A 12,810-nucleotide genomic window follows, 5' to 3' on the forward strand; every position below is an offset into this window, starting at 1 on the left:
GGGGAGACGGAATCCCAGGCAGGCTCCGCGCTGTCCGCATGGAGCCCAACGCGGGGCTTGAACCCACAAACCGTGAGATCATTAACCTGAGTCGAAATCAAGAGTCGGTCACTTACCCGACGGAGTCACCTGGTGCCCCAAGTCTTGACTGTTTTGCGAAGGTGGGGTTATCTTCCTTTATTTGGTTAGGGAGTGTTTTTGATATTTTTTTGGCCGGTGAGCGTCTTGCCACTGTGTTTTTCCGTTTCCGCTCTATCAGTGGTTTTTTTTTTTATTATTTTTTTTATCACAATTTTAATAGACGCCGGTTTTCCATCTTCCGACTCACGGTGATTGCATTCTCTCCCCTCTAACAGTCCTCCCCTCCGCAACGAGCCTCCAATTTTCCCCCGGGGGGACGTCTCATGCCCCGTTTTTTCATTTCACGCTCCATATACATTGCATTGTGAGCTGAAATTTCTAAGGTGACACAGAGGGGTCGTTGTCAAACTTGTTCTCTCTTCTTGCCCGATGAGCCCAGCCCTCTTTGCTGACAAAGCTGTCCCACCCCCCCTTTCGGCAGCGCTCACTGTGTCTTTCGTTGAGTTTCCATACGAGTTTCTGCCGTTTTTGAAACCTTCCTTTCGTTCTAGTCGTTCTCTGAGGAGGAGTTCCAGGTGGCTATGACTAGGTTGGCCTCACAGAGCACGTGATATTTTTTGTGCAATTCCTTTCGCTTTTTTTCATTTTGTGTTGGTCTTGAGGTCTCTGGACCCTGCTCATGTCCACATCGACTTACCTTTTCTTCTCAGTTGCCAAAAAAGGCAAAGGCTGCTGTGTTGGTAGAAATACAGTTGATTCCGCCGGTTAAACTGAGGAGAAAGGAGAGGACCCCTTTAAAATATCATCTTTCGGTCTGTGACCATAACATGTGAGGAAATACAATTGGCGTTTGCCCGTGTTTTGAGTCTAGTAACCTCTTTCAATGCATTGGTTCCAATATTCTCTCTGGTGTCCCGTATGTATTATGCGTATCTTACAGCCTCACTTGGCAACGAGACAATTGTCACGTGTCATTGACACGATGGTAAATCTTTCCTTCTTTTTTCCACAGGTACCGCGGCGGCAAAACTCGGAGCGGCCTCGACTGACGCGCCCCTTTCACCCGAAGTCCCTACTTCAAGATCCCTGTTTGACGTCCTCTGCCTCACTTGTCCTTTGGACTTTAGGAGAGGGAGAACCCGGACGGCTCTTCCACCTGTCCTCGATGGCTTGACATCAGCCGCATCCAAAGCGTCCGGACCAGCGTGATCCCGGGGAGGCCGGGGGCTAAGATCCCAGCGCGGGGGATGCTGGCAATGAGCGGGGTCTCCCGTGTGCCGCCTGTGGATGCTGGAGGTGATCACCCCATCCCAGCTCCCTAAAAGGGAGAGGCAGCTTCCAACACTTTCGCCCAGGAGGGGAGGGATCGCTGTTCTAACTTGAAGGGCTGGGTGGATTTTGAGAGAAGCTGCAGGTTAAATATCTGAGGCCGCTGCAACTTACACGTCGCCTCTGCTGACGGCTCGTGGCATCGTAGCTCACCACGTCTCCCTGTGTTAAGACCAGGTCAGTCACCGAAACACGCGAGTGCAGCCGTAGCCAACCCCGGGGCAGCTCAGATGATCGCGTCACCCTCCTCGCAAGTCCGCCCCCCTCTCTGGACTGGGACCTTGCAGCCCGAGAGGGGGCTGGGAAATGAGAGATACTGGTGACCCGGCCACAGCGTGCGAGCCTGGTGGGCGTGTTAGTACCCGACGTTCTCGGTCTTTGTTCCTAGTTTCAGCGTCTGCTTCAGGGAGTCGGGTCGATTCGGCAGAACCGGAAAATGTTTCGGCAAAAAAGCATTAATCCAACAAGAAGCTCTTCGCCCGAACGTCTGTTCCAACCCCTTGTAAAGGCCCTTCAACGTATAACAAACCTTCAGTTGAGTTCAAGTCTTAAAAATCTTGTGTTGTGACGCACATGAAACTGAACAGGATTTAACACGAAACGAGGGCTTCAGACAGAGACTGTGAAGCTATTTGAGCTGCCTTTTAATAACCTCTGCGGCCGTTACTGCCTGCAGGACCTTGAGCTCTTTGCCACCACCTCTGTCTTTCAGGTTCGTCCTCTGTAAATGGGGGGGAGAGTAGAAAAGCCCTTTTCAGAATTAAACATGTTAGTATCTGTAACGTTATTAGTACAGGAACCGGAGCCAATGATAGATTGTTTACATGCTGTTTTACTCCTATTATTAGTGTCATTATCAAACTGTTTTCTACTTTGCTTGAGTCTATTACCTCTTTATTGTGAAGGCGTCTGGATCCGGCTACAGGCAGCGATCGTTGGAGCCTCTGGCGTGGGTTCATCCAGATGCACCCACCACAGACATTCATCTCAGCTCCTCGTGGCCCGGGGTCCGCTGGTCACCTCTGGTCCCCTCCGCTAGGCGGTTCCAGTGGGAGGGACAGCAGAGTGGGCTGTGGGAGTTTGCAATGCGTCTACATACCATCAAGGACCTTTCCTGGTGTCTTCAGACCTGGGTTCTCCCCGGGGGGAGGGCATGAGGTCACCACTAGCACAGAAACCGGGACTGTTCGCCGCGTGACCCCCCAACATGCGGTAAGTAGATATTGTTCTGGACTTTGATCTGAGAAATTTCACTTTTCAATGCCTTTGATGGTTTCCCCTTATTCACCTTCACAAACGCATCTACCTCAGATCCTCTGTATCTACTCTTTCCGCCTGCAATCCCAGCAGAGGGTGGGAACATTCAAGCCATGGAGATGTGTGCCAAAGAAACTACGGGTGTTGCAATTTGACCATGGTCCTGTCCAGGAGATGGTGTCATCTCTGTCCAAAAAGAAAAGCATATTGATATTGACGAAAATGCTGGATCATACACTCCCAGTTTTCTCTGATATCGTCAAGAGTTTATAAGGTTGAGAAAATGATCAAATCTTTTTTTCTTTCTTTCTTTCTTTCTTTCTTTCTTTCTTTCTTTCTTTCTCTTTCTTTCTTCCTTTCTTTCTTTCTTCCTTTCTTTCTTCTTTCTTCTTTCTTTCAGAGAGAGAGAGAGAGAGAGAGCAAGCATGAGCAGGGGAGGGGCAGCGGGAGGTTGAGAGAGAGGGAGACAGAGAGAGAGAGAGAACCCCAAGGTGGGGGGCGACGCAGGGCTTGATCTCACAACCGTGAGATCATGGCCATGAGACCACGACCTGAGCTTAAATCAAGAGTCAGATGCTTAACCAACTGAGGCACCCAGGCGCGCCTCTAATTTGTTTTTCTGATAAGGAAGACTTCAGATTAGAACTGCAAAAATAAATCAGTGATTTAAAAACCTGACTTAATTCTAAATACTAGGTTTTGCTCAACGTGGAGCTGAACCAGACCCCAGAAGCCACAGTTCAAGGGTGGGTTTGTTTCTTTCTTTGGCATCTTTCCAAGAGGTAGCATTCGGCTGCTTCCGGATGGTACCATGAATGTACTACTGAAGAGCAAGCCGATAAGGGTAGGACCTGAGAAGGAGCGAGGGGGAAAGGAAGGGGGCGGCCAGAACCTTATAGAACAAGGACCCTCCCCTATAGACCGTGGGCGTTCACTTTCAAATGTCCCCTCTCTGCAAAGACAGCTTTCCTACTATTCTCCCTTTCTCATCTTATAGTCTAATAAACTTTTGTCTGCTGCTCATTTTGATGGAGATTTGGGGTGATAGTGGGGTGGTCCGGAGCCGATGGCCAAGAAAGAATTCTTGAAGACGTCTTTGGTGCAAAAAAAAAGGTGATATTAGTAAAGCATGGGGACGGGCTGGAAGAGCTTCACGGGGTCGTGATGGGTAACTCATTATATACCCTCAAGTTGGGAGGGGGTCAGGGATAGAGTAAGTCTCTAAGGAATTTTGGAAGCAAGGTTTCCGGGACCTTGAGGGGCTGGTGTTGTGAGAAAAACACCATTTATTACCACTTAGTAAAACCCCAGTCGTGAGACCCTTCAGATGTATATCAGGGGCCATATGCTTAGAGTATGATTGCCAGCATATACTTGGGGCAGTTGAGATCAAGGAAGTTTCCAATGGAATTTTTACATGTTAAAGCAGACTCACCGGAGGATAATGTTGAGCCAAGGTTCGCTTTTGCCCCCAGCAAAGTGCCATCATGGAGGCAGCTGAACTCCCAGAGGGAGGTCACTCTACCAGTTTCAAGGAATGTTAATGGGCTGTAGGCAGTAAGGGAATTTAATTTTTCATTTGCCTTAGTTTCCCCCATCACCGTGGCCAGCCCTGAAACCCCTTTCCTTCATTCTTGGGCGGCCAGGAGTGTCCGAGGAACATCACATATGCCGACCTGCAGGCGGGGGTGCTGTAACCTGTACTTGGCCCTCAGCTGGCCCCGCGCTCCCTCATCAATTTTGTTTCCCCCTTTTCATTCTTCGAAGCGGCGAGACCACAAATCCCGGGCACTGAGGTAAAGAATCCCACAAGAACATCGTTTCCATATGTGAACTAGAGTTCTTGTCCCTTATTTGTGGGCTTTTCAAATTGAATTTAAAAAGGTGTATTACAGACTTGTTCTATCCTATGATATTTTTACTATGACTGAAAAATGACATTTTTACTTGTTTAAAACAACTTTATTAAAGCGTTATTGGCATGTGACAAACTGCAGATATTTATTTGTTTTAATTTTTTTAAATGTTTTATCTCACATTTGAGAGACAGAGAGAGAGAGCAAGCAGGGGAGGGGCAGAGAGAGTGGGAGACACAGAATCTGAAGCAGGCTCCAGGCTCTGAGCTGTCAGCACGCAGGGCTCGAACCCATGAACCTTGAGATCATGACCTGAGCCGAAGTCGGAAGCTCAACCGAGCCACCCAGACCCCCCACACTGCACATATTTAAAGCATACATTTAATGAGCTTTGATAGATGTATACACATGAAACCATTACCGCCATCAAGATAGTGAACTTCCCCCCTCACCCCTAAAGTCTCCTTGTCCCCTTCTAGAATACTGTTCTCCTGCCCCCTCTGACTCCATCTCCAAGGGACCTGATGAGTCTCCATTTGTAAGGATGTCTCACTCTCTGTCCCAGGAAGAGAACTCTCAGCCATGAAAAAGGTGCTGACTTAAATCTGCATAACGACCTTACCCTCCTTTACAGTTTTTCCTGGGAACCTCGCCTCACTGGCCTTCCTAACTTCCAACTGCTTTCTTCTGTCTTGAGCTGAAGATGATATTTAAGGTGGTGCCATTTCAGGGAGTTTCGCTCATTTTCCTGGGCCTGTCCCATGCATACATGAGGTAGACATATTATTAAGCTTCTGTTTTCCTCTTGTGAATCTGCCTTTTGTTACAGGTGAGGTCTCAGCCACAGCACCTAGGAGGGCAGAGGGGAAACTGTTTTTCATCCGCTACGTAAGCTCCCCGATGAGAATGCAGGCTGGCAGGGGTCTGGACGGAAGCCCTGGGAGCCACTAAGCCGACGCTGCGGCTAAGTCTTTCCCGGAGCTGAGCATTTACTATCCTGAGATAATAAACGTGTATTATTTATAGACACTAAGCTCGTGGCGTCACACAAAATTCCACCAAGTAAATTCTAAAGATCTTGTCGGCGTTACTCAACGATTCATAAATCGGATTCATAAATCCAGTCTAGCAGACAGAAGTTCTAGGACTTCCAAGGAGCTATACAGAGTGAAAGGCTCTTATAGGCAGAAAGCGGGGAGAAGAAGGAAGTTCTATCAGAAGAGCAGGTTGGTTATTGCCAAGGTTACTTTCCTTTGCAGAAAAGCCTGGGGTCTGTCAGGCAGATTACCCACCTACCTAGTGCTGACCGGGTGATTTCTGATGGACCGGTTTACGATTCCATTCTCTGAGAGAGCTAGAACTGTAATTATCAGTTTGGTGATCCAAGGCTGAGCATAAACTCCATCTGGGGCCTATTGTCTTAACAAGGCTCATGTATCCCGCCCATGTTGGGATGGGCCAACAGTTTGTTGGCCAACTGTTCATTCCTTTTCGTTGCCGAGTAGAATTCCACGACATGATGTACCACACACGGAAGCTATTGATCACTTTGGGGGAGGGTAGGTAAGGAATCTTTTATTTATTTATTTTTTTATTTATTTTGAAAATCGTATTTAAGTTCTGGTTCGTTAACATACAGGGCAATGTCAGTCTCGGGAGTAGAATTCAGTGATTCATCGCTTGCATCCAACACCCAGGGCTGATTCCAACAGGTTCCCTCCTTAGTACCCATCACCCATCTAGCCCAGCCCCCACCCACCTCCCCTCATCAACCCTCAGTTTGTTCTCTGTCTTCAGAGTCTCCTATGGTTTGTTTCCTTCCCTCTTTTCTCTTTTCTCCCCGCCCCCTCCCCCGTATGTTCATCTGTTTTGTTTCTTAAACTCCACATACGAGTAAAAATCATATGGTACTTGTTTTTCCCTGATTGACTTCTTTCACTTATTAGCTATTTATCTATTGATGACCATTTCGACAATTTCCAGATTTGGGCTAATACAAATAGGGCTTCTACGAACATGTGTGTGCAGATCTTTGTACGGTGAAGGGTAGTGGAATATTCCGTCGCAGAATAGGCCACTTTGGCATATTGGTTGTTTTGAGTAAAGTTACTTGAGAAGCAGCTGGTTCGAGAAGAACACTGATGGGGGAGCGCAGGGCGAGCTGAGGGCCAAGTACAGGTTACAGCACCCCCGCCTGCAGGTGGGACATGTGTGATGTTCCTCGGACACTCCTGGCCGCCCAAGAATGAAGGAAAGGGGTTTCAGGGCTGGCCACGGTGATGGGGGAAACTAAGGCAAATGAAAAATTAAATTCCCCTACTGCCTACAGCCCATCAACAAGTCCTCGAAACCGGCAGAGTGACCTCCTCTAGGAGCTCAGCTGCCTTGACGATGACACTTTGCTGGGGGCAAAGAGAGAACCTTAGCTTAATAGTATCCCAACCTTGAGGAGCCTGCAAGTCAATTTCCTTTATCTCAGCTGCCCCAAGATACATGCTGGCAATTGTACTCCAAGCTTATGGCCCCCTGATATGCATCTGAAGGGTCTTAAGACAAGTTTTATTAAATGGTAATAAATGGTGTTTCCTTAGCAACAGCTAGCCCCTCAAGGTCCTGGAACCCTTGCTTCCAAAATTCCTTTAGAGACTTACTCTATCCCTGACCCCCTCCCAACCTGCGGGTACATAATGAGTTACCCTTCACGACCCCAGTGCAGCTCTTTCTGCCCATGGGTCCTGTCCCCATGCTTTAATAAAATCACCTTTTTGCACCAAAGATATCTCGAGAATGCTTTCTTGGCCTTCGGCTCCAGACCCCACAAATCCCTCACCACTCCGAAACTTCATCACTCTGACCCTCATTTTCCCCCCAGAAAGCAGGAAATAAATCTCCCATGTGAAAGATACCCTCCCTGTACCAGAAGGGCAGAAGACCCAGGGATGGGAATTTAGGGTCAAGGAGGCTGTATAGACAAATCTTGTGACTTCACAAATTTAACCACCCTAAACCCAAACTGTCTTGTCAATTCTTCACAGATGTATTGTTTGTCTACAAGGTATAAAAGCCGCCTGCTTTGCTCATGTCTTTGAGTCTCATGTTTTTATGGGGCCCCCGCACATATGAAACTAAATTTGTTTTTCTCCCGTTAATCTGTCTCATGTCAATTTAATTGTCAGACGAGACCAAGAAGCTAGAAGGAAAGAAGGACAATCTTTCCATGCTTACAATGATCATATGTTTCATTTTCTTTTGAGTACGAACCTAGGGGTGCAATAGTTGAATCATGTCGTAGATTATATGATTAAATTTTTAAGACCCTGTCAAATTATTTTCCATTTTCGATTTATAGCACAAGTCTACGAGAGTTCTGGTTCCCTCGTGTCCTTCCCAACACTTTGCATGATTAATCTTTTTACCGTTAGCTTTTCAAATAGGTGTAGTGGTATTTGGTTGTGATTTTAATTTGCATTTCCCTGAGAGCTAATGATATGCAGTACCTTTTCCCTGTGGTTATTTGCAGCCCCATATTTTCTTATAAAGTATCTGTTCATCTCTTTTGCCCATTTAGTTAACTGAGTCCCTTATTCTCTCAGTGTTGAAATGTTGAGCATGCTTTAAATACAGTCCTTTATCAAATAAGTGAACTTGCAACGATTTGTCCCAGTTTGTGACTTGACTTTCTCCCAGTGGGATTCTCTTGTCTTTTGAAGAACAAAGTTTTTTCATGTTAAAGAAGCCTAATTTGTCAATTTGTTCCTTTTTGGATCATATTTCTGATGTCATGTCTACAACTCTTTGCCTAACCCAAGGTCACAAAACTTTCTCCTACATTTTCTTCCAGGAGTTTTGTAGTTTTTAGCTTTATGTTTAAGTCTGTGATACATTTTGAGGTAGTTTTTGCAAATTATGGACCCAAGTTGTCCGTGTGTGTGTGTGTATGTGTGTGTGTGTGTGGATATTGAATTTTTCCATTTATTAAAAAAGATATCCTTTTTCTACCAGTTTGCCTTTGGGCCTCTTTTAAACAATAAATGAAATTTATTTAAATTTCAATTTCTGATTGTTGTCAGTATAGTAAAATACAGTTGAGTTTTGTATATTAACTTTGCGTCCTATAACCTTTCTGAACTCACTCATTAGTTCTAGTAGGTTTTTGTAGATTCAGTACAAATGCTTCCTTTTCAATTTGGATGACTCTTTCTCTCTTTCTTTCTCTCCCTCCGCCTTTCTCCCTCTCTGTCTCTCTCTATCTTATTCTTTTTCCTTTTTCTTGATTTCACTGACTAGAATTTCTGATAAAACATTAAATAGAAGTAATGAGAGCAGACATAGCAATCTTATTCACAGTCTTAGCGAGAAACCATCATTCTTTTTAAGAATGTAGTTAGTTGAGTTTTTTGGTAGACGCCCTTTATCAGGGTGAAAACATCTGTTCCAGAGTTTGCTGAGAGGTTTTATCAGAGATGGATATTGTCAAATGAGTTTCTGCATCTATTGAGATGATCATATGTATTTTCGTTTTTAGTTTGTTAATGTAGTGTATTACACTGATTGATTTTCTAATGTTCAACCAGCCTTACATTTTAGGGATAAACCGAAGGTGTTTGATCATGATGTATGATTCTTTTAATATATTAATCGATTTTAATTTCTAAAATTTCGCTTAGAATTTTTGCATCTATGTTCATGAAGGATATTGGTCAGTAGTTTTCTTTGTTTGTAATGTATTTGCCTCGTTTTAGCATCAAAATGATACCCCCCATCATAGAATGGGTTAGGATAGGTGTTTGCAAACATTTTCTTAAAGATGCCAAATAATAAGTATTTTAGGCTGTGCAGGCTGTAGGGTCTCTGTCACTCCTCTGCTGGTGAAGTGAAAAAGTAACCACAGATTCTACACAAATGAATGGTGTAGCTGTGCTCTAATAACACGCTATTACCAAAATCAGCTGAAGGGCTGGATTTAGTCTATAGACCACTGTTGGCCAACCCCTGAACTAGGAAGTTTTTCTCCCCGAATCTAACACTTATGAAAATGTAAAGACCATCATAAAAGAAGAACAAGTTTGGGGGACTACTGGATATCAACCCCTATCTTAAGCTATGGTAATAAGGGTGATTGGTATTGGGCTAAAAATATACCCACACGTATATAGTCACCCGATTTGCAACAATGTGCAAATGGTCTAAGGGTTGTCTTTTTAATAAACTGCATTGGGTCAATGATACGTCCATATGGAAACATCCATATGGAAAAGACCCTTACAAATCAATAAGTAAATGATAAATAACCCAATAAAAATGGTCAAATATATTAATAATCTCCACTAAATGGTATTCGATGTACAGTAAGCATATGAAAGGGTACATCACATCATTACTCATGAAGGAACTGAAAAAATAACAGAATAGCGCTGTACATCTTCCCAGAAGGACAAAAATTAACAAGCCTGACAAGATAAAGGCAAAAATATGAAGTAATTAAAATCATTTTATATTGCTCACAGGAGACTGAGTTGGTCTCTATTATCTATTTTGGAAAAATATTTGTCAGCGTTTCTGACAAGCGAACATATGACTACCTTATAAACTGTCGATTCTGCTCCTAATTATATGCCTGAAATGAATGGATGCATAAGTTCACCAAAATACATACACAAAAATATTCATAGAGCTTATATTCATAATACCCAAACAAACTAAAAGCCTCTGAAAAGTAACCAAGCGTATGAAATTTAAATTGTTAGCATTTCCTGAAATTGTCTTGTAAGCATTCTTAAAGCACAAATTAACAACTTCAGCCCTAAATTGTCACCATTTCTTCCGGGCCACTAGGAGTCAATGAAATATTTTATCATGTGTATATTATTTTTAATCAATAAAGAAATCTAAGAATTCAAATTACAAACTTTAAAGTACTGACTTTGTGGGCGCCTGGGTGGTTCAGTCAGCTAAGCATCTGACTTCGGCTCAGGTCATGATCTCACAGTTTATGAGTCGGAGCCCCATATCGGGCTCTCTGCAGTCAGTGTGGAGCCCACTTCAGATCACGTCTCCTTCTCTCTCTGCCCCTCCCTGGCTCCTGCTTTCTCTGTCTCAAAAATAAATAAACACACACACACACACACAAACCCTAAAGTATTGACTTCGTAGCATAATTAATGAAAATATATTAAATTCACATACAAATTCATAAATTCAAATATACTGTGGTTTGTTCATCTTCAGTTTGTCACTTCTTTACATAAGATGGGCTTTTTTTTTTTATCAAGCACATAAATAAAAATATTTTAAGGTGGCATTTGAATCAATCATGCTGGAAAGTCCAAACACGATGTGTATACTACCAACCTGCCCTGTTATCAGAATAGAACAGAAGGAAACCAGTGAGGATACTTTCTGAGTTTACGAAAGTAGTTTGGAAGGTCTGGTTCTACTCCTTCTGCATGGAGGAGGCCATTCTTCCAGGGTTGTGTTCACGGGGCCTGAAGGACAGAAAACGGGAGCAAGTGGAAACGCGGTGCCGGATACTGGTACTGGAGCCGGGGGGGGGGGGGGGCGGTGGGCTGAGGAGGCCCTGAACATCTCACTTTGTTTCTGGTGGCAGGATTATTGGGATTAAGTGTAAAGGCACCTCTGGTCTCTTCTATTAGACTGAGAGCAGGGGTGATGTCTGACTCCTCTCTGCTTCCCAGAACGATGGAGTTTTGGAGTGGTGGCGGGTCCGGAGCCCACGGCCAAGAAAGAATTCTTGTAGACGTCTTTGGTGCCAAAAGGTGATTTCATTAAAGCATGGGGACAGGACAGAAAGAGCTGCGCTGGGGTCAGAAGGAGTGACTGATTAGGGAGGCCCCCAGAGGGACTGCGATGTGCTACAGAGGACTCCTAAAATACCAGAGGCCTTTCTGTTATCAAGCTAAGCTTGTCCCTTAGGACAGGAGGGGGTTCCTGGAGAAATGCTCTACTCCGGATTTGCCTCAACTATTTGCCAACGGGCTGCAGGTTACTAAAAAATGGAATTTTACCTGTCATTTCCCTCTTGCCTCTGTTCTCCGCAGCGCTGTGGAGGGAGGGTGACATTAGGGCTCCAGGAGAATGAGTGATTTCCTGAGAAATGGGTAACTGAAGGAGAGGCTCACATGCAGGGGCTCCCGTGTAGGAACAGGTCTGGTCTCAGGTTACCTGCCTCAGGTCACTGGGGTGCACCTGCCGAGAAGTTTCAGCCGCGCTAGTTAGTAAGGAAAGAGTTCCAAGCTAGATAATGAGAAAAGTAGGCAGGAGAACCGTGAGAAGAACATCACCGCTGGCCATTTGAGTTAAAGTGGGGGGTTGGGGGTGGGGGCTGAGAGTACACGTTGATGTTTCTGTTTGTATAAAGAAGTTCCAGATGGCTGCACCCCAAACTGGTGACCGTGCTTCTTTGTTATCGATGGGGGAGCTCGGCGGTCGAGGAGGACGGTGGGAGCAGGGCTCTTTCTTGTGCTCTTTATATAAGCAATTATTAAACCTTCGCAGCGGACGGATAGAAACCGGAAATAAAACAAAGCTCTAGATGCATTACCCAAAATGGCCACAAGGTGCCGACAGAGTCCAACGCTCTCCCCGGGCGCGGGCGGGGTGGTTGGGGGAGGGATGGGAGGAGGAGACCTGGCCGGGAGCCCCTCCCCGCTTGCCGACCCTCTGCCTGTTCCTGCGGTTCAGTCGCTGAAGTCGCTCTCTGTGTCACCCTTTGTCCCAAAGAGAAATAGCTTCGTTAACTGGGCTGACTTCTTACAAAAGTCGGGGAGGCAGGCAGCGAAGGGACTGAGGCGGGATGGAAGCTACACAAGTCCTCGTCAGTTAGAGTCTCGCCCACAGGGTGTCACTCTTCGCGCCTACATTGGGCGGAAGGGGGACAGTGTAAAGAAACCACGTATTACGTCAATCATGAATATTGTCACAAAAGTCCCAACAGATGCAGAGTTGAACAAAACACAAGATCCTCGCACCTAAATTTAGAAGTGATGATCTGTAACATCATCCAATATCTAGTTGCTTACAAAGAAAACCCCTCAATTGCCTCAAATACTTTTTTACAATAATTTATTTTAACTGAAGTAGGATTCGATTGGTTGCTATGTCTCTCAAATCTATTTTAAAGCGTAACCCTTAACCAAATGTCCAAATTAGCCGAGTTCGCTCTCTGGAAAAGGGTTGAGAAACAATCTGGGTGATGGCAATTCTCACTGCTCATGGATTGTCATTGCTTGTAGACATTTTCTGCGAAAAGTGCTGGGGAGAAAAGTTA

The sequence above is a fragment of the Lynx rufus genome, unplaced genomic scaffold, assembly GCF_022079265.1.
Source record: "Lynx rufus isolate CCGP_SWC_20201006 ecotype Redwood Valley unplaced genomic scaffold, mLynRuf1.p SCAF_6, whole genome shotgun sequence".
NCBI lineage: Eukaryota > Metazoa > Chordata > Mammalia > Carnivora > Felidae > Lynx > Lynx rufus.